General features: G+C 46.6%; 1 long non-coding RNA gene and 2 other non-coding genes across 5 annotated transcripts; all 3 read left to right on the top strand.

Annotated features, from left to right (window-relative positions):
- The first annotated feature begins 6936 nt into the window (after nucleotides 1-6936).
- LOC102449754 (uncharacterized) lies at nucleotides 6937-12318 on the top strand. Of its 3 annotated transcripts, none has more exons than XR_016347648.1 (5): nucleotides 6937-6955; nucleotides 8258-8285; nucleotides 9455-9516; nucleotides 10655-10738; nucleotides 12037-12318. It is a non-coding gene; the product is annotated as an uncharacterized LOC102449754 (long non-coding RNA). The 3 variants fall into 3 exon arrangements; XR_016347649.1 differs by lacking the exon at nucleotides 6937-6955 and adding an exon at nucleotides 6994-7012; XR_016347647.1 differs by lacking the exon at nucleotides 6937-6955 and adding an exon at nucleotides 7376-8179.
- Nucleotides 9179-9255, top strand: LOC112545211 (small nucleolar RNA SNORD49). The gene has a single exon (XR_003088678.1). It is a non-coding gene; the product is annotated as a small nucleolar RNA SNORD49 (small nucleolar RNA).
- On the top strand, nucleotides 11888-11960 carry LOC112545213 (small nucleolar RNA SNORD65). Its single transcript, XR_003088680.1, has one exon. It is a non-coding gene; the product is annotated as a small nucleolar RNA SNORD65 (small nucleolar RNA).
- Nucleotides 12319-26082: the final 13764 nt, after the last annotated feature.

Raw genomic sequence — 26082 nt, forward strand, 5'->3', positions numbered from 1 at the left:
CCACAGCTACTCGGGAACAAATCCTCACAGAATCACCTTCTGACCCCCGACCAGGATTGTTCTATCTACAGTTTCTTGCCATTTTAACCAGAAAGGACACTCTCTCAATGACTTAACCACCTGCATTCTGCTACAAAGACCTTTTACATCTGCACTTGAAAGGGAATCCTCTGAACTGTCATTCATGTTAAAATTCGACACTTTCCAACAAGGACTTAACAAACATTTGAACTATCTCACCCATTACCAAGACAGTTTCCCCAATTATCACCTCTAATACCATTAACTCACAAACATCCCACTCTCCCTACCTCTAATATCATCAATTCACAGACACTTACCTTCCTTCCTCCCCCCCCTCCCCCGCCCGCATCCCCCTCCTGTTCTGCAGTGTGATTTGTCCTTTTCATATTTGTTCATTTTTTTAATTGTATCCTTTGGTATATATGGTTGTGACTACTTTCTTCCACTATTTGATCTGAGGAAGTGGGTCTGGCCCACGAAAGCTCATCATCTAATAAACCATCTTGTTAGTCTTTAAAGTGCTACATTGTCCTGCATTTTGCTTCAACTACCCCAGACTAAGACGGCTACATTTCTATCACCTGCTAAACAGGACAGACAGAGAAAGCCCCACCTGATGGGACCCCTCCTCATCCCCAAACCTCACTTTTCCATACCCCCAGCCTCCTGCCCTGCCCTCTTCCATCTTCAAAGCCTTGCCCTGACTCCTGCACCCACCCCCTGCCCTGAAGGATCCAGGCAATCCCGGGTAAGTCTTCTCATGACAACCTATTTGTTCCAAAGCTTCCAGCTTCAGTCCCACTGACGTTCTAGGGCTGCACCGAGGACGAGTGATGGTCATGCCACCTCTGTTTATCATTATTCTTGCCTCCGTCAGAGTCATGGTGGAGCACAACTTCTGCTGCCTTGAATATGGAGAAAGCCATATTCGTCCCATATTAACAGACGGGGTGGGAGCAAAACCTGCTGCTATGGAACTCCTACCCCAGGGACAAACACAGCCCTGGCATTAAGCTGACACAATTTTCATGGCCTCCCAATTGTACCTGCTCACCCCAAGACTTAATCTGGTTCTCGTCTGCATAAACACATTTAAAATAGGGGGGCTTGGTTTTAGGTTGCCAAGGGGATGATATGCACATTGGGTATGTCTAGACTGGCATGATTTTCCGCAAATGCTTTTAACAGAAAAGTTTTCCGTTAAAAGCAGTTGCGGAAAAGAGCATCTAGATTGGCACGGACGCTTTTCCGCAGAAGCACTTTTTGTGGAAAAGCGTCCGTGCCAATCTAGACACGCTTTTGTGCAAAAAAGCCCTGATCACCATTTTCACGATCGGGGCTTTTTTGCGTAAAACAAATCTGAGCTGTCTACACTGGCCCTTTTGCGCAAAAGGACTTTTACCCGAATGGGAGCAGCATATTATTTCCGCAAGAAGCACAGATTTCTTACATGAGATCGTCAGTGTTCTTGCGGAAATTCAAGCGGCCAGTGTAGACAGCTGGCAAGTTTTTCCGCAAAAACAGCTGCTTTTGTGGAAAAACTTGCCAGTCTAGACGCAGCCATGATGAGATAGGCAATGAAAACTTTGATCCTGCAAATTCATCCCTTTTCCTGACTGCTGAGGACAAAACACACTCATGGGTCTTGTAGGACTTTTCATGTTCAGAGTGATCCCCTCCGAGATGCTTCTTTCTCTCTTCCATATTCTTCATTTTCCTGGAGGTACCGCCATATTCCAGTCCTTCCCCTGGTTCTTAGACCAACCATCTTAATGCAGGCTGGGCACTCAAGCACTCAACAATAGCTGAAGCAACATAATCAGAGTTGTATTTCTCAGAATCGATGTTCCCATTTCATGTCTCATACCTGCAACGGGGTTGTTCATGAGTTTTCCATGACAGCAATTGGACATAATGAAAACGGAACACATAGCAACAGTGTGGGCAATGGAAAAATGAAAAAAATACTTTAATGTTGACCCATTGCAATTAGGGTGTAAAACGGCACCCTCTACGCATCTCTCAAGTCAGTTCCCTGAGCCTTAAGGCTTTTTCTGAAGATGTATTGAGATTCTCACTGAATCTCTTGTCCTTGAAGACAGAAGCACTGCTCTGCCTAGTATGACTTGCTCAAAGGGTTATTAATGTTCCTACCAGCCTCACTGAATATACTTCAGCTCTAAATCTTGCTGAGGCCACTTTAAAAAAACAACCCGTGTGAGCTGTTCAAACAAATCACTCCTCATCTGGTTGAACAGCATCTCAGACCCCATTTGCCCTCCTAGTCTGGCCACAGTTTTAAATATGGAGCTGGATACAAGTGGACCAAATGGTCCTATTTCCTGCTCCCTTCTTTAAGAGCAGAAATTTTAAAATCCAGACTTAAAAAAAAATTCAAGTTTTTGTAAATCAGCATTCCAAAAAGAGACAATTTCTCTCCCACTCTAATTAACAGAGTCCCTGCAAACTCTTGAGTTCTCATCTTTACGAACTCATGTTTCTTATTTAATCCTCTCTTGGAAGGCCTGTTCTTAGGTCCGAGCTTAGGGATTTCTGATGACCCAAAGGAAAAGAAGGCTCTTTGGAAACGATTTAGCCCACGTAAAGTGCAACAAGGGTTCCTCTAGTAAGTTACATCATCCCTGGGTTATAGGAATAATTCCTACCAATGGTTCAGTCTTTCATTTCGCTACTGAAACAGCAGAATTACTGAAACTGAAGTAGAGGTTTTGGAATGTCTCTACTGCACACACAGTTAGGGTTACCAGGTAGACCCTGCCAAAAAAACAGACACATTTGATCATGGACAGGAGAGGGAGGGACCGGCCGGGAGAGGGGCTGGGCTGGCCGGGGTGGTGGTGGGGGGGGCGGGAAGCAGAGTTGGGGGGGCCGTGGGGCTGGCCGGTAGGAACGGGGGGAACTGGGAGGAAGGGGGACCGGGGGCCGTGGGGCTGGATGGGAGGGCCTGGAAGAAGGGGGGCGAGAAGCGGAGCTGGCGGGGGTGGGGATGGTGCAGCCACTGGACGCAGCTGGAGTCCAAGGGGCCACGCCCCTGGCAGGCACTACCTTGAGTTGCTCATAGAAGCCGGGCGGGGGCAGGGGCAGGGGCAGGGGCAGGGAGAGGGGCTGGAAGCCACTCCCCCCGCCTGGCTTCTGCACACAACCAGAGGCCCCCAGCTGGGAGGCAGAGCCGCGATTGGCGCTGGGAGCCTCTGGTTGTGTGCAGAAGCCAGGTGGGGGGAGTGGCTGGGAGTCCTAGACCCCGATCCTCACCCCCCCACTTTTGTATGTGACCAGAGACTCCTAGCGCCAATCATAGCCCTGCCTCCCAGTCACTCCCCCACCCCCACCAGGGTTCCATCCGGTGCCCAGCTGAGAATTCAGAAAATACCAGACATTGCATATGTCCGATATTTTCTGAATTTTTCTACCGGACAGAGGGCGCAAATACCAGACTGTCCGGTAGAAAACCAGACACCCTATGTACACCTATGTACACAGTCTGGTGCCCCTGATGTAGGCACCAGACTCACCCCCCCCCCCCCACCCAACAGGACATGTCAGACATAAGCCTGACATATATGGTCTAAGTTTACTTCTACCTGCCTCAGTGCAGTGGACTTAACTGCCTGTAATTTTGAGGCCTCTTCCAGCCCTATGTTTGTGATCAATCATATTTCTAGACTTTTAACATGACAAATATAATCACACCCATCCTTCTGTCTTCTAACCAGGTTGCCCATACTCTACAAAGTATAAATAGCCCCATGATCCCCTTCTCCCTGTAGGCTGCCCTGTACTACTGTGATATTTTCAGTAGAATCCTGTTTATAAATATACAGGGTTATAAATCATCTTGGTATCCTTCCCACCCTCTGCACCAGAAAGAGAATGAATTGCTGGTTATAAACTGGATGTCATTTCCCTCTCCCTCCAGCCTGTTAGCCACTCCAAATAATGTTCCCAGAAGCCTTTACTCCACTAGGTCTATTCTAGTCCTCTGGCCATGTTGAAAAGCATTCCGCTCTAGAATCCTCTCACTGGCCATTCACAGAAATTACCAAGTTTGCTGCCTCTAAAGAGTCAGTGTATACAGCTGCTTACTTGACTGACCAAGAAGGCACATCCTATATAATATCACAGCACTGAGATTGTATAAGATGATATAGAATGTATTAGCAACAACCAAAGATTCTCAGAATCAAGTAATCACGGAGTATGAAAAATGGAAACAGTGCTGGTTACAAATAAGACAAAAGTAAATACCATGCTTCTAACACTGAATAAGTTAGTCACTGGTCACATGTAAGGGGGATCTGAAAGGCCCTGTCATGCCTGCCCAAAGGCCCCCGGCCGGAGGGCGGCAAAGGGCCAGAGCCTCCAGATGCTCTGGGGGGGCTAGTGAGGAGGCGATGGGGGAAGCCTGTTGCCCACAGCAGGGGTCCGTCCCTCCTGCACTCACTGGTGGCTTCAGGGGGAAGCTGAGCAACTTCTCTGCTCTGCTCCCCCCAGCTGCTATTGGAGGGGTGGGAGTGTCTCCCTGCCTTCACCACCGGGAAGTGGAGTGACATGGCTGGCACCTAAGGAGTGGAGCTGTGTCACTTCACTTCCCCTGCTGCCACCACCATTGAGTGCAGGGGTGCTGGCACCAGACTCCCCTCCCCACTAGTCTCTGGGGAAAGGGACTTGGGGGAAGAGGCAGGAAGAGGTGGGGTAAGAATGTTAAAATGTATTTACATGCTGGGAGTGAAGTTTTCCCAGCCCCGCACTGCTGCCTCTATATCAGAGGTAGCAGCATGGGAGAGGGGGAGGCAGTTGGCTTGGCAGGAGCTGCTACATGCAGAGAGCAGACTTGAAAGCTGGCTGCCCACATATAACAGCTCCCACCTGCGCTGCTGCCTCTGTGGGAGGCCGCATGGGGAGGGGAAGGTGTCTCCGTGGGAGCCAGCATGCGCCTCCCCCCCACCTCTGAAAGAGAGGCAGAAAGGGGGAGCGCTGCATGTAACCCCGAGAGGGTTAACGATGAGTCCCACCTGACCCAGCTCTTCTCGGGGTGACAAGGGGAGAAGTCAGGTGGAGGGGAATCCCTCTTCAACAGTCACCCCTAAATTTTAGCAGGCTACCAGCCTTATCTTAAAAAAGCTTTGCTGTGTTGCTAGCCCTTCCCCTCCCCCCCTCCGCCTCGGGGCCAGCATTCAACTTTCATGATGGTAAAAAAAATGTCCTTTTGTGCTCCATTAGACACGGGCAACCAAATGTTTCATTTTCCTCCTTCTGATGATCCGGTGTCCCTTGGAAATGTGCCTTTTTGAAGCGCAGACTCAGATAAGATCCCCAGCGTTCTGAAGGCATGCTGCTTTCCCCTCCTCCAGAGAACACATTCTTGTTTAGCACAGGTGCCAACCAACTCTGAGACTGTCTCTACACTGGCGTGTTCTCACGCAAAAACTCTTTTGCGGAAGAGTTCTTGTGCAAAAACACTTCCACAAGAGAGCGTCTACTCTGGCATGTGCTTTTGCGCAAGAGATGTGCTTTTGCACAAGAGCATCCATACCAGTGTAGACACTCTCTTGCGCAAGAAAGCTCTGATGGCCATTTTAACCACAGGGGCTTCTTGCACAAGAAATTCATGTTGCCTGTCTACACTGGCCTCTTCTGGAAGAGCTCTTGGGCAAGAAGGCTTATTCCTGAGAGGGAGAGTCAGAGTTCTTGCGCAAGAAGCCCTGATTTTCTACAATACAACATGGCTGTGTCTAGACTGGCCAGTTTTTCTGGAAAATCAGCCATTTTTCTGGAAAAACTTGCCGGCTGTCTACACTGGCCTCTTGAATTTCTGCAAAAACACTGACTTCCTACTGTAAGAAATCAGTGCTTTTTACGGAAATACTATGCTGCTCCCGTTCGGGCAAAAGTCCCTTTTGCGCAAAACTTTTGCGCAAAAGGGCCAGTGTAGACAGCTGAGATTTGTTTTGCGCAAAAGTGTGTCTAGATTGGCCACGGACGCTTTTCCACAAAAGTGCTTTTGTGGAAAAGCATCCGTGCCAATTTAGACGCTTTTTTCCGCAAATGCTTTTAACAGAAAACTTTTCCGTTAAAAGCATTTCCGGAAAATCATGCCAGTCTAGACGTAGCCCATCAGTTTACTTATGCAAGAACGCACAGCCAGTGTAGACAGGCAGCATGTTTTTGCACAAGAGCGGCCGTTTTCACGCAAGAAGGCGCCAGTGTAGATGTAGCCTCCTGATTGTATTTGACTTGCCTCCTGGATGTCAGAGACCTAGGCAGAGAAACGAGTAGTCCTGTGGCACCTTAGAGACTAACATGTAATCTCTCTCTCTATATATACACACACGCCCACCCCCACTGAGTTTGTCAGGCCTGCACAGAGCTGCTGACACCAGTGAGCCACCAATGAGCCTGTCTGCCACAGCTGCCTGAGCGCTGTTAGGGCCCAGCTCAGAGTTGCAGAGTAAGGCACTCTGTCCCTAGAAATGCAGCCGTGTTAGTCTGGTGCAGCTGAAACAAAACACAGGACGATGCAGCACTTTACAGACTAACAAGATGGTTCATTCAGGGATGAGCTTTCGTGGGCCAGACCCACTTCCTCAGATCAACTAGGGGAAGAAAATTGTCACAACTTTTTCATGTGTCCATTTTTAACTGTCTCCTTTGGTATTTATGGTTGTGACTATTTTCTTCCCCTGTTTGATCTGAGGCAGTGGGTCTGGCTCACGAAAGCTCATCCCCGAATGAACCATCTTGCTGGTCTGTAAAGTGCTGCACAGCGCTGGGTGCTGGCCCTTGCGGTGGCAGACGCAAAGAGAACTCACTGGCTCACCCCCCCCCCCGTCCTGCGATCGAATGTTCCGTTCCACGGCCGCGAGGCGTATTGGAGAAGGCCCTCGAAGAGTCTCCCCTGCCTCACACGATGGTACATTCCAAAGCCTTAAAAGCCGCCGCCCGGCCGCTGCTCGCTCTCTTGTGTCTTGTACGTTGCCGGAGCTGGCCTAGGGGCGGGGCGGTGACTCGGGGGCGGCCTCCTCGTGCCCTGGCCGGGCGGGAGCGAGCAGCCTGTCTCCTCGCGGCACCCGGGCCGGAGGGCGCCCTGAGGCGGGGGCGATGGGCGTAGCGCGCCCGCGTGAGGGGAGAGGCGGGGCCCAGGCACTCGGCCTCCCCGCGGGGCAGCGGCCGGGAGCCGACCCCGCCCCCCCCGCAGCGGGCCAAGATGGCGGCTGAGCGAACCCTGTGGGAGGCGCGCGCCGGGCCGGGCGCCTTGCTGCACCGCGGCTGAGGGCGAGTTGGGCCGCGCGCCACCGCTCAGATAGTGGGGCCCACCGCGAGGGCGTGGCCGCCTTAAAGGGGCTCTGCCCGTGCTGCCTGGGGGCGCGGACCCCGTGGCACCGAACCCGGGTCACGCGGGAAGCGATGGAGCAGCCCGCGTGGGAGGAGGGCCCGGCAGAGCGCGTGTCCTCGAGCGGCGCCCCGCCCTCCTGGCGGCGTATCTCCGCGTGGGCCTCGGGGCGCAGCACAGTCCGCGCGTGGGGGGGCAGGCGGGGCCGCGGGTTTTAGAGCCGCCCCCCCCGCGGGCCTCGGGAAGAGCGGGCGTCACGCGCTGGTGTCGTGGCCGGCCCCGTGAGAACGGGGGGCCCCCGGGCAGAGAGAGGAGGCGGGGCTGTTCCTCCGCCGCTCCCGACACAAGCGCCGATGCAGGGTTTAAGCTGCTTCCTAGTGCTCAGGGTTGAGCAGTTTGCTCCAGAGCCGCGTGTCTGTGCTGTAGATGCAAATACCCTGCGATGGCTCTTCCTTGTGCCCTGTCAGTGCAGCACCGAGCTTCTCCAGCGCTGCTCTGGAGCGGGGGTCTAGTGCTGGATTCTCTCGTGCTGTTAACTTCACAGACTGAGGCACAGGGACTGTCGAGCCAGTTGTAACAGGCGCTGCTGAACGTTAGAAGCAGTGACTGTTGACTGGGCAAGTTTCTTGCAGATAACTTGAGCCTTAAAGCTCATTTTGAAATCAGCATCTTAATGTCCATAGAAGCGTAAGGGACCTGGACAGTCCCCCGGCTTATCTAGACCTATATTCCTATAGAATTGGTCAAATCAAAGGTGATGAAACAACACAAAAAGCAGCTGGAGTTGCCCGCAGTTTGGTGGTGGTGAGAATAAATTGACCAAATATTCTTTGTCTAATACTATAATGTTGTCATGTGATAATTGGTATTTCCTCTTTTTAGGGCAGAATGGTGTCTTGAAGTATATATGGTAAGCTTTATTCTTGCATTAACTTGTATAAATGTTTAGCCATTTCTGGGATTTTTACTTACTTTGTTGACAAACGAAGGTTGAAATGGGGGCCTTGCCATTCATCTTCCTGGTGGGTGGGGGAACTCTAGGTAAGTACTTGATAGTGATGTACCATATGGACTTGCCTTAATGCAAAAGGAAGAGTTGATTAGATTATTTAGGGTTTTTGAAGCTGCTCCATGAGGGTTGAAACTCTAGAAGCATTTCAGTAACTTAGCTGAATACACCAGTATAAATCTGATCTTTAGACTTGATTAAGTAACATGGATTTGAACATTTAGTGCCTTGGAACCTATTCTAGCCAAGCGGAACGTTCGAGGAAAAATTTGCAAGTGTTGACTAGGGATGTTAACTATCGGTCATGGTTTCTTATTGGTTAGTTGACTTAGTCTATACTCCGGAGGGGTGAAGCCGGCCTCACTCCCAAGGATCCCCCTGCCACTCTGCGGGGTACCAGACGGGAGCTGGTCTGTGAGGAGAGCCAGTTTAAAAAACAGCAGAGTGGCAGGGGGCAGCAGAGCAGGTTGGCAGCAGCCCCTGTCTGGGGGCAGGTTCAAGCTCCCAGAGCAGCGTGAGTCGAAACTGAGCTGCCTGCCCACCTGGCTCTTAATACACTTTCAATACAACACTGCCGTGGGTTAGGTCCCAGACCCTGCAGAAGCCAGGACTGAGCTGAGCTGCTGACCAACCTGCTTACATAATTTACTGGTGCATGGCCGGGGGGTGGGGGAGGAGGAAATGTGTGTAGCATTGACCGATAAGCTTTTGCTTATTGGTTAATCTACTACAGTATTACGTATCTAGTGTTGAGCTTGTGGTGTTTATCTGTACAAACAAATGCAAAAAGCTGTTGACATGATGATACCTTTTGAATAGGAAGTGCCGTCAGATGCGAGAACTGACGATAACCTTCTCAACTTGTCTGAAATACAGCTATATGTATATTGAATTCAGGTTGTCTGGAGCTCTGTATGCTAGAACTTGGTACTAGGAGCCAAAAGACAATTCGGTATGCAGTTTATCTGAAGACTGGCTATTCTGTGCTTGCTGTTGTCACTCCACCCTCAGCCTACTCAGGGCATCATGTAATCGTCACTTCTGTTCTCTTGTTTCCATTTGCTAAGCAGAGTCTTGACTTCAGTATTTCAGAGGAGTGAGATGTCGATATGAGTGGAAAGCAGCTTCCTTGGTAAGTGTTGATGAATTGCCATGTCTCCACTATACCGGAATCCTATTCCAAGGTCATGCCTGCATGACAGGAGAAGGCAGACTTCTCCAGCTGTCTCCTTGTATTTACCCATAGCTTAAAGCAGTGTTTCCTAAATGGTGTTCTATGGAACCCTGGGGTTCCGCAAAGTGAAGATGCGGGTTCTGTGAGAAAATTCCAGTACAATAACATTTTATGATTTAAAAAATTATTTAAGCATTTATGAATTTTATTGAAAACTATTTTCATTTGCATTTGCCATGATAAGTGTCCCTGTGTAATGCCAGCTTAGCCAGAGAGTGGGGATGATGGTGTTACTACTCAGTGCTGTGTGCACAGTCAGCGGTGCGATCACCTGTTATACACCACTGTAAATCCCTGTACTCACTCTCAGGGAGCGTGGAGCACGTGGGTGACTGAATACGAATATACTAACGTCGCGTCAGACAAAGTTGAAGCTTTAGCTGTCAAACTAGTTGCTGTTAGGGGTTCCGCAAAATTCTTTCAAGTTTAAAAGGGTTCCATGGCCAAATAAAATTGGTAAACACTGGCTTAAAGTATGTAAGGTGCCAGTCACATTTCACTAGCTTAAAGTGTACGGATTCTGTTTATGTAAGAATAGTGTCTAGTGTAATTCAGCAGTGCAATTCACAAACGTGTCAGCAGTGGACTGGTAGCATAGTCATTCAGGAATCTGGACAGAAAACATTGCCTCTTCCATCTGTTGTGATTCCAGATCACTTGTCTAGTGGTGATTTTTTCCTTTCCTGCTAGAATGTGGTGCTACCATAATGAAAGAAATACTCAGTTTCAAACACTTGTACTGTTAAAGGTATATGTGTGTAAACACTAAGCATTCAGAAAATAAGAGGCCAGACAACTCTTAATCACATCCCCCATAAGTTTCCATCGTGGTAATTTTGCAACTATTCTGCTTCCCTTGCCCTCCTCCCCATTCCCCAGTAAACTCTTAATTTTCTCACTTCTTGAGAAAGAAAAAAAAAAAATACTCCCTTCCTCCCGAAGTTCGCAGAACCAATGTGCCTAGACCTCACTAGCAACTCTCTGTAGGCAGTCCTTTATCACTTGAAAATTGGTTTCAAAACTTGTGTGTTTACAGCTTCCTCCCCCCCAACCAAAATATCATGGAAGTGGAATGACTTTCCTGCAGTACGGAAAGTACCGCTCTAGAAAATCTTTTTGGGTGAGTTTGAACACAAATATTGTATATGTTGAGCTATAAACTCATGGGCTACATCTAGACTGGCATGATTTTCCGCAAATGCTTTTAACGGAAAAGTTTTCCGTTAAAAGCATTTGCGGAAAAGAGCGTCTAGATTGGCATGGACGCTTTTCTGCAAAAGTGCTTTTGTGGAAAAGCGTCCGTGCCAATCTAGACCCATTTTTGCGCAAAAAAGCCCCAATTGCCATTTTCGCCATCGGGGCTTTTTTGCGCAAAACAAACCGGAGCTGTCTACACTGGCCCTCTTGTGCAAAAGCTTTGCTCAAAAGGGACTTTTGCCCGAACGGGAGCAGCATAGTATTTCCGCAAGAAGCACTGATTTCAGACAGTAGGAAGTCAGTTCTTGCGGAAATTCAAGCGGCCAGTGTAGACAACTGGCAATTTTTTCCACAAAAGCGGCTGATTTTCCGGTAAAACTTAACCAGTCTAGACGCAGCCATGAATGAGAGATCGTTAGCTACTTTTCTGTTCAATTCAGATTCTATGGGGCATAATTGATTTTTCAGACGCAGAGTGCGATATTCTTTTCTTAAACACACTGGCACAGTTCTAGGTGCTAATGCTATTTTAAAGGCTAACAGTTAACAGCTGATGTACAGATAGCATCAAGCACAAGTAATTTGTGCTCGGTAAAACTTTCAAGTGAACAGAAAGTGACCAGTAATGGAGGCATTCGATCTTCTAGATGAACACCCCTGTGGCACTGTGGGTATAATTCATAGTGTAAAAGCCAAAAATGGCTATGAATTTAGGTTTTATTGGCAATCCTGGAATCTTAACAAAAACTAGAAGATTTACCCAGCATTGCTTGGGTCCTTAACTGGAATGTTTTGTTCTTCATTGGGTGGGGCTGCTCCAGAGAGGGCAACTAACCCCAGCCCTCTCACAGCAGTCACTTGGGACCAGGTGACAAGCCCTTGTCCATGGTAGCTGTAGCAGTCACAGCTGGGGAAGGAGGCCATGTCTCCAAGCTGAGGGACAGACAATCTTGAGGCTCACTCACTAGCCTAGGTTTCCCATTGCTGTTCTACAATATACCTGTCCCTCCTGCCAGACCCCTCTTGTTGTATTTGATGAGAAACAGATGTGTTTCGCTCAGAACAAGATATCAGATGATGAAACTCACCAAAAATAGCTGGAATTACCGGCAGATTGACTAGTGGTGAACAAAGGTTTTCTGAAGACATCTTGTACACTAATGAATTGGTTGGGTAGGATTTCATATTGCAGTAGAACTTATTTGTCCTCTTGTGTTGTAGGTGTCCATATTACAAGCCTGGTGGTCTGCAATAGAAGAGCATCATGAAACAGCCAAATGAGTCTGAGAATTAGCCTCTCTTTTGTGAGCACTACCAAATGTGTAAAGAATGAGCAGACACTTAAGTATGAGATGGATACTGTTTAGTGCATAAATGTTAAAATTTTGATATTCTACTCCTTGTATTTCAAATAACTTGCATACTAGAAACCTACTGATCATAATAGAAGATACCCTTTATATATACTAAAGTAGTGCAAATAAAGCTTCAGTGTAACTAGAACATACTAGATTTTTGTGCTTATTTTTTTTAACAAAATTGCCTTAAAACACTGCCTGTAGCTGAACTGAGCTTTGGAGGAAACAACCTTTACATTTAAGACGCCTTAGTGAAATATTCTTCTAATACAGCGTTTCCCAAACTGAGCTGTGGCCCAATACCGGGCTGTGGGGAAAAAAATACTGGGCCTCAGCATGGCGCTGGGAGGGGAGCAGAGCAGGGCGGGCTGGGAGGAAGGGTGTGTGGAGTGGGGAGAAACTGGCCACCAGGAAGCAGGGTTGGGGGCAGCAGGGCTGTCCTGTGAAGATCTGGGCTGGCGGCTGGTGGAAGCAGGGTTGGGGGTAGTGGGGCTGTACTGCAGAAATGGGGGGGAAGGCGGGGGCGATGACACTCTTTTCCGCAAATGCTTTTAATGGAAAAACTTTTCCGTTAAAAGCAGTTGCGGAAAATCATGTCAGTCTAGATGTAGCCTGCTTGTTTTCAGTTGGTCTAAGTTACCTGTTCAATTGACATGGTGTTAACTTTTAAATGAGACGGTGGGTGACGTATGTTGGTCAGACTTGTGTTGGAGAAAGAGAAAAGCTATTATGAAGAGCCCTAAGAGTCTTTCCAACAGCAGCTGGTCCAAATCCCTAATTGGACCAGCTTCCGTTGGGGAAATTAACTTGCTAGCCTTTATTTTAGGATCAACAGCATCACATGATTTTGAATGACTCCTTTGTACTGAAATGACCCTTCACTTAGAACAAATAAGATTTAAAATGTGCTGGCTGTACAAAAGTCTCTTCTTGTCCCACATAGCTTCCATTTTTAAACAACTGAAAGGTTTTCATGTCATTGTCGTCTCTGACCTGGAATTGCAGATTCTTTTGAAACAAAAAATAGATGCTGAAGAACTCCAACTGTAGCAGGATGTGGAGAGGGCAGGGTAACACTACATTCAGAACTATATTGCCGACAAATACCAATTTCAAACAAATGGTTAAATTGTAAAATTTCAAAAGAAAGTCCTTAATGTGTGAAGATTATTAACCTGCCTGGTTTGGTGTAGCAAAAATGGCATGGAAAGACACCCTCTTGCAGTTTGAGGTGTTTTAGATATGAGCAGGGTTTGGAATCCAGGGGGCTGAGCTGTAACATTTTACCACTCTTTGTAGCCCAAGTCAGCATTTCAGATTTAATATTACCCATTGGAATATGGGTAACATTCACTTCGTCAGTGGAGAACCTAAAGGAGACTGCAACTTACCCATGTTCTTTATCATTGGTAAGCATTTATATTAACTAGTTCAGTTCTGTGTGAAAGTCCGAATAATTCCTGCCCTGAACTGCAGACTAAAATGCAGAGTGAAGAGAGTGGGGAAGCAGTGTTTCCTCTAAGCTGAGTACCAGAATAGCTTCACAGGTCATGAATCAGCTCAGTCAGTCAGCTAAGGGCACCTGTGAAGCTGTGTTGCCCAGCAGCTTACAGGGAACACTGAGGAGAAGGAGGCATAGAATATGTGAATTTAGTATAAAAGTAAACCAATATTCTGAATTGTCACAACTTTGTTTTGGCTTCTTGTTTACTACCAAGCTACTGTCCTTGTATGGGGGGAGAGTAAAATCTGAGTCTGAGATCAACTGTAAATAGTCAGGATTCTAACAGTAGAGAAATTTGATGTCTGCTATTCCATATGCTATCACAAGTGTCTGGCTTTAATGTAAAAAAGTGAGCTATCAAAGATTCCTTCATTATAAACTTTGCTTCAGACATGTTTGCTGAGGCTGTGGAACTAGCCTCTTACCACTGATGCCAATGTGTGCTGGGGTTGGGAGCAGGGTGCCAGTGGGTGCCGGGGCAGGATACTTGTGGGAGCCTGCGGGGGAGAGGACAGGGATCAGTACATGGTGTGGAAGAAAACATTGTCCTCACTCTGCGTTGTGTTTAAGCAACAAGTAGCCAGAGGCAGTTTTATTACAAGCTGCAGCAAGGGAAAAACTGGTTTGGACGGGGGGAGCCCCCCCCTCCCAGGCAGATCTTTGAATACAAGCAATTATGAAGAAGTTTATCTACTGTCTATTAAATATAATAACAATTAGTCTCCTTCCCCTTACAAACACCAATGGCTAACAGTTACTTAGTTCCACCCAGATGCTCCTTATCTCAAGGTCCCTGCCAGAGTCAGCATTCTAGCCTTATCTCTGTATAGAGGCAAAGGCAGCATCTAATTACAGATCTCGAGTTGTCAGGCCACAGACTTAGCCTGACTCTTGCTCTCTTGTTAACAAGACCAAGATGGCTGCACACAGATTCCCTTATTCCCTTTTCCTGCCTCCACAATGGGGATCCCTGTAGCTGCATGCCAAGGCTCTAGAAGTGTGCTGGCTGCTCCTCCATTCCCCAAACATTGGCTCAGTACCTGAAACACTGGTCTGTCACATACCTGATGCCTTCCAGCACAGGGGAAGGGAGAGTCCTGGACTGTGCCAACCACAACTGCTGGAGCTGGTGCGCTGGGGACTTTATTCCCCCACTGCCTTCCTGCTTGGGGGGAAGGGGAGTCCCAGACCATGCCAGCCCCAACTGCTGGGGCAGTGCATGCTTTGTTCCCCACAGCAGTGTGCACCACCCAAGCAGCCAGAGCTGGCACACTCCCAGACTCTCACCCTCTCCCCACGCGCAGGAAGGTAGCAAGGGAACAAAGTCCACAGTGCACTATGGACCTGCATTTTAGGTATCGTGCCAGCAGTTGGGGGGGGGGGGGGAGAGGAGAGCAGGCTGCACATCCAGAACCGAGCATGCAGCTACAGAACTCCCCCCGACCCCACAGAAAGCCCGCACTACCTCCGCAGTCCCTGGAAGTAGCATCAACTAGGTGTTAATCTTGAGGAGGAAGGGTAGCAAGGGGGGGAGGGCAAAGCCTCATGATCGACTGGTCGAACCTCCAGAACTAAGTTACCGGGTGCTACAGCCCCAGCTGTTCAGGCAGTGCGCCTGCTTCTTTGGGGAGGGGAAGTGCTTCCCTTCCACTGTGGATCATGTGGGGTCACCCCTGTCCAGCACCCCCCTATTGTGCCGGCTGGGAGCAACTGTTCCTCTCTGCCCCCGCCTTGCTACGCCTCTGCGTTGCCAGGATGGAAGAGGAAACAAGTGTGCTGCTTCTTTAAGAAGCTGACTAGCCGGCGCTCTCTCTTTCAGAGGGGGCGGGGGAGTGCTGGCTCCTCGCAGAACCTCTACTTTCACTTCGCAGAACCCCAGGGTTCCACGGAGCACCAATAGGGAAACACTGAATTAGTCGTCTTTGTGAATGCAGCTTGGAACACTAAAGAACACTGATTGTTCGAACACCGTTTAATTAAAATTCTTAATAGAATCACAGTCTGTTCTGCTGTCTTGTGAAATGGAAATGTAGTCAAAAGCACTTTTTGTATTACAACAAATATGAGGCAGTTTGTTTTTCTTGGTGTAGTTTTAGTATATTGCAAACTTGTTCAGTGTTTGTGTTGACATAACAAAATAGCTACATCTAGACTGGCATGATTTTCTGGAAATGCTTTTAACGGAAAAGTTTTCCGTTAAAAGCATTTTCGGAACAGAGCGTCTAGATTGGCACGGACACTTGTCTGCAAAAGCACTTTTTGTAGAAAAGCGTCCGTGGCCAATCTAGACGCGCTTTTGTGCAAAAAAGCCCTGTTCGCCATTTTCACAATCAGGGCTTTTTTGCAGAAGACAAATTTCAGCTGTCTACACTGGCCCTTTTGCGCAAAAGTTTTGCGCAAAAGGGACTTTTGCCTGAAAGGGAGCAGCCTAGTATGTCCGCAAAAAGCACTGATTTCTTACTGTCGGAAGTCAGTGCTTGTGCAGAAATTCAAGCGGCCAATGTAGACAGCTGGCAAGTTTTTCCGGAAAAGCGACTGATTTTCCGGAAAAACTGGCCAGTCTAGAAACAGCCAATATGTTTCTCCAATGCTGTTTTATGCTTAGAAAGGTTATTTTAAAAGCTAGAAAACATCATCTGGAAAGATAACTTTGGGCTACAAGGGGCTCCGTATAGCCCTACCCAGATACAAAATTGTATCTTCATCTGTATTGGCAAAAATGAACTGTGGATATCCATATCCACGAAGGTGGGTACCTGGAGATGTAAACCAGACATCTGCAGATTTGCAGCACCCAAAGAATCTGATCTCCATTGATATTAATGGCCATTATGTACTCTCGCAGATCTTGTTTAGACTGAAACAGCTCAGCAATTGTTTGCATGCTGGGGGTTTTATTTTTATGCAGTTTGTGTGGATACATTAGCTGCAGTCTATGTGACTAGTGTGGTGTTTAAAACCTTTGTTTTTTATTAACATAGGCTTCTTATATAATATATGGGAGTTTACTGAGATTACCAATTGGAAGAGCTCCCACTGAGCCAACCAGAAGGTGTTGATTTGGAAATGTTTGTCTACATTCAGAAGACACTTTATTAGCTGGAATTTGGATTTGAATAGTGTTTGCCAAATTATGTGGGGAGTTTCGATTATAACATTCATAATAGTGCTGGTGCTGTACCAGCGCTTCCAGAGTAAATTAAAACCCCTTAAATTGTTGCATTTAACCTGATGGGTTAAAGAACCCTAAAGTCAAGAGAAAGGAACTATAGGAGTATATTGAGGCAGCCCATGGTATCTTGCTGAGAACTGACAAACTCAAATCATTAGGCCAGCCTGAGAAGCATACTTACGGTGACCCTGGTTCCCCTGGCAACCACATTCCAAAGGGTCTCACTTTGATAAAGCCGGTACTAAACAACCAAACAACCACACGGGATTGTTTTTACGATTTGCTTTATTCCTAGGAAATAACCTTTGTTCCAAAGGAGCTAGCTGGCTTTTAGCTCAGAGGATAGAGACTCTTATGTCCATCAGTGAAAGACCACCTACTGGACACCAGAAGAATCAAAATATTACAAGGTGATGTGCTGGTAACCTCTCCCTGCATGATGCTGAACCACGACTGTTTCAAGAAAAAAAAGAGGAAAAGTCCGCTTCTCTGACACTGCCAAAGCCCAAAGATTTCTGACTACAAAAGGACATTAAGAACTGACGTTGGTGAAAGAAGCAAAGTATTGTATATTGTCAAGGAGAAACTTGTGGGAGTGGTTTGGGTTTCTCCCTTTGATCTGGACTCTGTGCTTATGGACGGGTACCATCAGCATGTACTGCCCTCCCTAATTGGTTTTTAGATGCAATTAACCCTTAAGTTCCAAATACCGTTTAATTGGATTACCTTAGTACCCGACCGATTCCAAAATCTGCGTTCACCAGAGGTCCAAAGAAATCTCTGAATTTCCATTTAATCCATAGCACATTCTCTCTGGTGTACTAATTATGATATGTTGTGTTATGTTACTAAAATTATAGAACTGCCCCATCATAGAATTATATTGGGGATATTAATGATTATATTGCTTTTGCTTATTAAAGGTTTCATATTTGATTGTTGTTGTAAAAGATGTAGTAATAGAAATAGCTTTTATGTTTGTACTAATTATGTAATGTTTAATGAAAATAAAGGTTTAGAAAGACAGTTGTGCTGTAAGCACAAAAGGGGGGATTGTGGAGGCAGGAAAAGGGAATACGGGAATCTGTGTGCAGCCATATTGGTCTTGTTAACAAGAGAGCGAGAGTCAGGCTAAGTCTGTAGCCTGACAATGCGAGATCTGTAATTAGACGCTGCCTTTGCCTCTTGCCTCTATACAGAGATAAGGCTAGAATGCTGACTCTGGCAGGGACCTTGAGATAAGGAGCATCTGGGTGGAACTAAATAACTGTTAGCCATTGGTGTTGGTAAGGGGAAGGAGACTAATTGTTATTGTATTTAATAGACAGTATATAAACTGCTTCACAATTGCTTGTATTCGAAGATCTGCCTGGGGTGGGCTCCCCCCCGTCCAAACTAGTTTTTCCCTTGCTGCAGCTCGTAATAGAACTGCCTCTGGCTACTTGTTACTTACAAACTCAGAGTGAGGACAATGTTTTCTTCTACAGCAGTTTATGCTGTATGTGTGCTGGAATGCTACTACTTGTACACCACCATCTCAGCATTGATGACTACTTGTACACCACCATCTCAGCATTGCTGAGTGTAACTATGACTGGTTCACACAAATTTTGATATGGCTTCAGAAATACCCCTGCCACACGTTCAGGACGACAGGAGAAATACATTCACACTCGAGATTTTCTTGGGAAGTTATTACATGCAGAAAAACACCTAATCGTTCATTAGATCTGTAAAGACATGTGTTACAAGCAGAGCCGGACCGAGGGGTGGGTGAGCTGGGCAGCTGCCCAGGCCGCCAACCGCGCCTAATGGCAGCTGTAAGGGGTGCGCAGCGTCTCTTACAACTGCCATCAGGCGCTGCGCGCCCGGCTTCCCGCAGCCCCGGCCAGCAACGCCCTTCCCCCCACGGCCGCGGGGCCATACACGTGCCAGGCTGTATACAAGTTGCTGTAGCCGGGCTGCGCATTGGGCCGTGTGTCCCGGGGGTGGGTCCGGGCTGCGTGCCAGCGGCTGCAGCTGAGCTGCGCATGCGCCGTTAACCCCGAGGCAGGGCCTGCGCACCATAGGAGGGCGGACCGGCCCCCCATGGGCGGGCACGCGCATCCGCCATGCGCCCGGGGTCGGTGCCGCGTGCCAATGCCCGGGGCACCAGAATACCTAAGACCAGCCCTGGCAAGAGTGATGCCTGTTTCCAATGCCTCCTCAAACAGCAAGCTTCTTTTCAAGCATAACGCACCGCAGTTTATGCTACATGTGCGTTAGAATGCTATGACTAATTCTACACCACTATCTCAGCTTTACAGAGGGTAACTATGACTAACTAACCACTGTTTCACACAAATTCTTATATGGCTTCAGAAATGCCCCTAATACCGTGCCACAAGTTCAGGACAACTCCAGAGCTACATTCGCCCACGAGATTTCCTTGGGACAAACTTACATGCAGGAAAAACACCTAATCGTTCATTAGATTTCTAAAGACATGTTTTAGAAGATTGATGCATGTTTTCAATGCCCCCTCAAAGAGCAAGTTTCTTTTCAATCATAAAGCAGCCCAGTTCATGATACATGTGTGTTAGTGGTGTAGCATTCATAGCATTCTATCTCAGCATTCCTGAGAGTGTAACTATGACTAGCTAGTGATAGAAATGTAGCCGTGTTAGTCTGGGGTAGCTGAAGCAAAATGCAGGACAATGTAGCACTTTAAAGACTAACAAGATGGTTTATTAGATGATGAGCTTTCGTGGGCCAGACCCACTTCCTCAGATCAAATAGTGGAAGAAAATAGTCACAACCATATATACCAAAGGATACAATTAAAAACAATGAACACATATGAAAAGGACAAATCACATTTCAGAACAGGAGAGGGATGCAGGGCGGGGGAGGAAGGAAGGTAAGTGTCTGTGAATTGACGATATTAGAGGTGGGGAGAGTGGGATGTTTGTGAGTTAATGGTATTAGAGGTGATAATTGGGAAAGCTATCTTGATAATGTGTAAGATAGTTCAAGTGTTTGTTCAATCCTCTTTGGAGAGTGTCAAATTTTAACATGAATGACAGTTCAGAGGATTCCCTTTCAAGTGCAGATGTAAAAGGTCTTTGTAGCAGAATGCAGGTGGTTAAGTCATTGAGAGAGTGTCCTTTCTGGTTAAAATGGCAAGAAACTGTTTTTTCTTTGTGATCTTGTCTGATATCTGTTTTGTGGGCATTAATCCTTTGGCGAAGTGTCTGAGATGTTTGTCCAATGTACATAGCAGACGGACACTTTCGGCACATGATAGCATAGATTATATTTCTGGATGCGCAGGAATATGTGTTCTTGATCTTATAACTCACTTGGTTAGGTCCAATAATGGTATCAGCAGAATAAATATGTGGACAAAGCTGGCAACGGGGTTTGTTGCAAGGGAAGGTACCAGGGTTGGTATTAGTGTGGTATGTCCTGTGGTGGTTGGTAAGAATCATCTTGAGGGTAGGTGGTTGTCTATAGGAGACTATGGGTCTGTCTCCCAGAGCCTGTTGGAGTATGGTATCCTGTTCCAGTATAGGCTGTAGTTTATTGATAATGTGTTGGACAGGTTTAAGTTGGGGGTTGTAGGTGATGACAAGTGGTGTTCTATTGTTGGTTTTCTTGGGTCTGTCTTGAAGTAGATGGTTTCTAGGTATTCGTCTGGCTCTTTCAATTTGCTTTTTTATTTTTCCGGGTGGGTAGTTGAGGTTTATAAATGCTTGGTAGAGATCCTGAAGCTTCTGGTCTCTTGTCAGTGGGATTAGAGCAGATGCGGTTGTATCGAAGGGCTTGGCTATAGACAATGGATCGTGTGGTGTGTTTTGGATGGGAGCTGGAAGCATGTAGGTAACTGTATGAGTCGGTGGGCCAGAAGGCAACCAGACAACTCTCGAATACCACATTTTACAAACCTCTCCCCTCTGATCCCACCTTGGAATACCAAAAGAAACTACACTGTCTCCTTAAAAGCCTCCCCACAGCTGCTCGGGAACAAATCCACACAGAAACACCTTCTGACCCCCGACCAGGATTGTTCTATCTACTTCCCAAGATCCATAAACCTGGGCACCCTGGACGTCCCATCATCTCTGGTATTGGCACGCTCACTAATGGTCTATCCAGCTATGTAGACTCTCTTCTCAAACCCTTCGCAACCAATACCCCCAGCTATCTCCAAGACACTACTGACTTCCTAAGGAAACTACAAAACATCGATAACCTCCCCAATAACACCATCCTTGCCACCATGGATGTAGAAGCTCTATATACCAACATCCCACATGAAGACGGATTACAAGCAATTAGAAACACTATCCCAGAGGACACTACTGCCAACCTGAGAGCAGACCTATGTAACTTTGTTCTCACCCACAATTATTTCCAGTTTGAGAACAACTTATACCTCCAGATCAGCGGCACAGCCATGGGTACACGCATGGCCCCACAGTATGCTAACATCTTTATGGCTGACCTAGAACAACGTTTCCTCAACTCCCGTCCCCTTTCACCTCTTCTCTACCTACGGTACATCGATGACATCTTTATGATCTGGACGCATGGCCAAGAAACACTGGAGATATTCCACAGAGATTTCAACAACCTACACCCCACCATCAACCTCAGCCTGGACCATTCTACACGAGAAATCCACTTCCTGGACACCACAGTACAAATCAACAATGGAAAATTAGACACCACTCTCTACAGAAAACCCACCGACTCATACAGTTACCTACATGCTTCCAGCTCCCATCCAGAACACACCACACGATCCATCGTCTATAGCCAAGCCCTTCGATACAACCGCATCTGCTCTAATCCCACTGACAGAGACCAGAAGCTTCAGGATCTCTACCAAGCATTTATAAACCTCAACAACCCACCCGGAGAAATAAAAAAGCAAATTGAAAGAGCCAGACGAATACCTAGAAACCATCTACTTCAAGACAGACCCAAGAAAACCAACAATAGAACACCACTTGTCATCACCTACAACCTCCAACTTAAACCTGTCCAACACATTATCAATAAACTACAGCCTATACTGGAACAGGACACCATACTCAAAGAGGCTCTGGGAGACAGACTCATAGTCTCCTATAGACAACCACCTAACCTCAAGATGATTCTTACCAACCACCACAGGACATACCACACTAATACCAACCCTGGTACCTTCCCTTGCAACAAACCCCGTTGCCAGCTTTGTCCACATATTTATTCTGCTGATACCATTATTGGACCTAACCAAGTGAGTTATAAGATCAAGAACACATATTCCTGCGCATCCAGAAATATAATCTATGCTATCATGTGCCGAAAGTGTCCATCTGCTATGTACGTTGGACAAACATCTCAGACACTTCGCCAAAGGATTAATGCCCACAAAACAGATATCAGACAAGATCACAAAGAAAAAACAGTTTCTTGCCATTTTAACCAGAAAGGACACTCTCTCAATGACTTAACGACCTGCACTCTGCTACAAAGACCTTTTACATCTGCACTTGAAAGGGAATCCTCTGAACTGTCATTCATGTTAAAATTTGACACTCTCCAAAGAGGATTGAACAAACACTTGAACTATCTTACACATTATCAAGATAGCTTTCCCAATTATCACCTCTAATACCATTAACTCACAAACATCCCACTCTCCCCACCTCTAATATCGTCAATTCACAGACACTTACCTTCCTTCCTCCCCCGCCCTGCATCCCTCTCCTGTTCTGAAATGTGATTTGTCCTTTTCATATGTGTTCATTGTTTTTAATTGTATCCTTTGGTATATATGGTTGTGACTATTTTCTTCCACTATTTGATCTGAGGAAGTGGGTCTGGCCCACGAAAGCTCATCATCTAATAAACCATCTTGTTAGTCTTTAAAGTGCTACATTGTCCTGCATTTTGCTATGACTAGCTAGACTTTGCAAAAGCGGCGGCGAGAAGTCCTGTGGCACCTTATAGACTAACTGAAGTGTAGGAGCATAAGCTTTCGTGGGCAAAGACCCACTACGTCAGATGCATGTAGTGGAAATTTCCAGAGGCAGGTATAAATATGCAGGCCACGATCAGGCACCTTGTCCCGCAAAGAAAATACTTCATGAACTCGCCGCCTTTTGCAGATTCAGACTAACACAGCTACCCCTCTGATAGCTAGACTCTGTTTCAAACAAATTCTTATACGGTTTCAGAAATGCCCCTAATTATGTGCCACAAGTTCCGGACGACTACAGAAATATATTCGCCCACGAGATTTACTTGGGACGTTCTTACATGCAGGAGAAACACGTAATAGTTCATTAGATTTGTAAGACGTGTTTTGCAAGACTGATGCCTGTTTTCAGCTGAAGACAGTTGTTGCGGTCTCTGGAACAAGTGACAGCTCTTTCATGCATTTCTGAAGTAAAACTGAGAGAAACATTGTCCCGCAAAGAAAATTCTTATTGGCAAATGAATTAGAGGTGCATATCCGATCCAACTAAAGAAAGCTGAACAGGAGAAACACCTTAGAATTTGCACACAAAAGCCTGCAGAAGGCCATTATGTGTGCTGGAATTTGCTGAAACGTATAGCGGTAGTGAGCTCCATTCAAATTCGCGATTAAGCTTTCCATAGATTATGCTCGCCCAAGGAAATCTTATAGATAAACAGAGGCGTTGCATTGTGCGGAACGTACGCCAGGTTTTTCATGTCTTTCTGAGGTCATCTAAGGAACAGAGTGGAAAAGTGTCTCACAAAGAAAACTCGAATTGGGAACAGTTGCTTTGCCTATCTCTGTGACGGAATCTCCTAAAACCTATAGAGTTAGTGAATCTGCGAGCGCTGTTCAGATTCAAGATTAAGGTTTCTGCATGTTAGTCTCACCCAAGCAAATCTCACAGATAAACATAGGCGTTGCTTTCTCCGGAACGTACGCCAGGGTTTTCACGTCTTCCCGAGGTCATCTAAGGAACAGAGTGGAAAAGTGTCTCGCAAAGAAAACTCCTATTGGGAACTGTTGAGGTGCCTGCCTCTTCTCTGCTCACAGAAACCCTTGAATGCGCTAGATCTGGCTGGAAAAGGTCTGGAAATGATCTTCAGCTAATGAGAGAGATTGCTGAAAGGGGAAGAAGTTGACAAAGCTCCACTCCTCTCTGTTGCGCAGGTCAGCTTTCTGCATGGAAGTGTAACCAAAGAAAGTCTGGCCAGCTGAAAACTGTTTTTGCGGTCTGTAGAACAAGTGACAGATCTTTCAGACATTTCTGAAGTAATAATGAGAGTCACATAGAAAATTCTTATTGGCAAATGAGTTAGAGGTGCATATCCGAGCCAACTAAAGAAAGCTGAGCAGAAGAAACACCTTGGAATTTGCATGCACCAGCCTGAAAAGTCTACCGGAATTTGCTCAATCGTATAGAGGTAGTGAAAAGTGTGAGCTCCGTTCAAGTTCGCTATTAGGCTTTCTGCATGTTAGTCTCACGCAAGCTTATCTGACAGATAAACAGAGGCTTTGCTTTCTCCGTAACATATGCCAGGACTTTCACGTATTTCTGAGGTTATCAACGGAACAGAATGGAAAAGTGGCACGCAAAGAAAACTCGAATTGGGAACTGATGAGGTGTCTAATTCTTCACAACTCACAGAAACCGTGGAATGCACTAGATTTGGCTGGAATAAGTCTGGAAATGATCTTCAGCTAATGAGAGAGCTTGCTGAAACGGATAGGAATTGACAAAATGCTACTCCGTTCTGATGCGCAGGTCAGGCTTTGCCAGGGAAGTATAACTGAAGCAAGCCTGCCACATGAAGACGGTTGTTGCGGTCTGTGGAACAAGTGACAGTTCTTTCATGCATTTCTGAAGTCAGACTGAGAGAAACATTGTCTCGCAAAGAAAATTCTTATTGGCATATGAATTAGAGGTGCATATCCGATCCAACTAAAAAAAGCTGAACAGGAGAAAAACCTTAGAATTTGCACGGAAAAGCCTGCAAAAGGCCATTATGTGTGCCTGAATTTGCTGAAACGTATAGCGGTAGTGAGATCCGTTCAAATTCGCGATTAAGCTTTCCGTAGATTATGCTCACCCAAGGAAATCTTATAGATAAACAGAGGCATTGCATTGTGCGGAACGTACGCCAGGTTTTTCACGTCTTTCCGAGGTCATCTAAGGAACAGAGTGGAAAAGTGTCTCGCAAAGAAAACTCCTATTGGGAACTGTTGTGGTGCCTACCTCTTCTGTGCTCACAGAAACCCTTGAATGCGCTAGATCTGGCTGGAAAAGGTCTGGAAATGATCTTCAGCTAACAAGAGAGATTGCTGAAAGGGGAAGAAGTTGACAAAACTCCACTCCTCTCTGATGCGCAGGTCAGCTTTCTGCATGGAAGTATAACCGAATACAGTCTGGCCAGCTGAAAACTGTTTTTGCGGTCTGTAGAACAAGTGAAAGCTCTTTCAGACATTTCTGAAGTAATAATGAGAGTCACACAGAAAATTCTTATTGGCAAATGAGTTAGAGGTGCATCTCCAAGCCAACTAAAGAAAGCCGAGCAGAAGAAACACCTTGGAATTTGCACGCTACAGCCTGAAAACACCTTAATGTCTGCTGGAATTTGCTCAATCGTATACCCTAATCCTAAACCCCAACCCCAACCCCTAGCCCTAACCCCTAAACCCTTAACCCTTAATCCTAACCCTAACCCTTAACCCTAACCCCTAAACCCTACCCCTTCCCCTAACCCTACCCTTAACCCCAACCCTAACCCTAAACCCCAACCCCTAGCCCTAACCCCTAAACACTTAACCCTTAACACTAAACACTTAACCCTTAACACTAAACCCTAACACTTAACCCTTAACACTAAACCCTAACCCTAACTCCTAAACCCTACCCTTTCCCCAACCCTACCCTTAACCCCAACCCTAAACCCAAGCCCTAACCCCTAACCCTAACCGCTTAACACTTAACCCTTAACACTAAACCCTAACCCTACCCCTAACTCCTAAACCCTACCCCTTCCCCTAATCCTACCCTTAACCCCAACCACAACCCTTAACCCTACCCCTTAACCTTAACCCTAACCCCCCTAACCCCAAACTCCAAACCCTAACCCCAAACCCCTTAACCCTACCCCTAACCCTAACCCCTAACACTAACCCTAAACCTTACCCCTAACCCTAACCCCCTTTCTAACCCTAACCCTAAACCCCTAACCCTAAACCCTAACCCTTAAACCTA

This window comes from Pelodiscus sinensis, chromosome 21, assembly GCF_052426305.1.
Source record: "Pelodiscus sinensis isolate ZL-2025 chromosome 21, ASM5242630v1, whole genome shotgun sequence".
Lineage (NCBI taxonomy): Eukaryota > Metazoa > Chordata > Testudines > Trionychidae > Pelodiscus > Pelodiscus sinensis.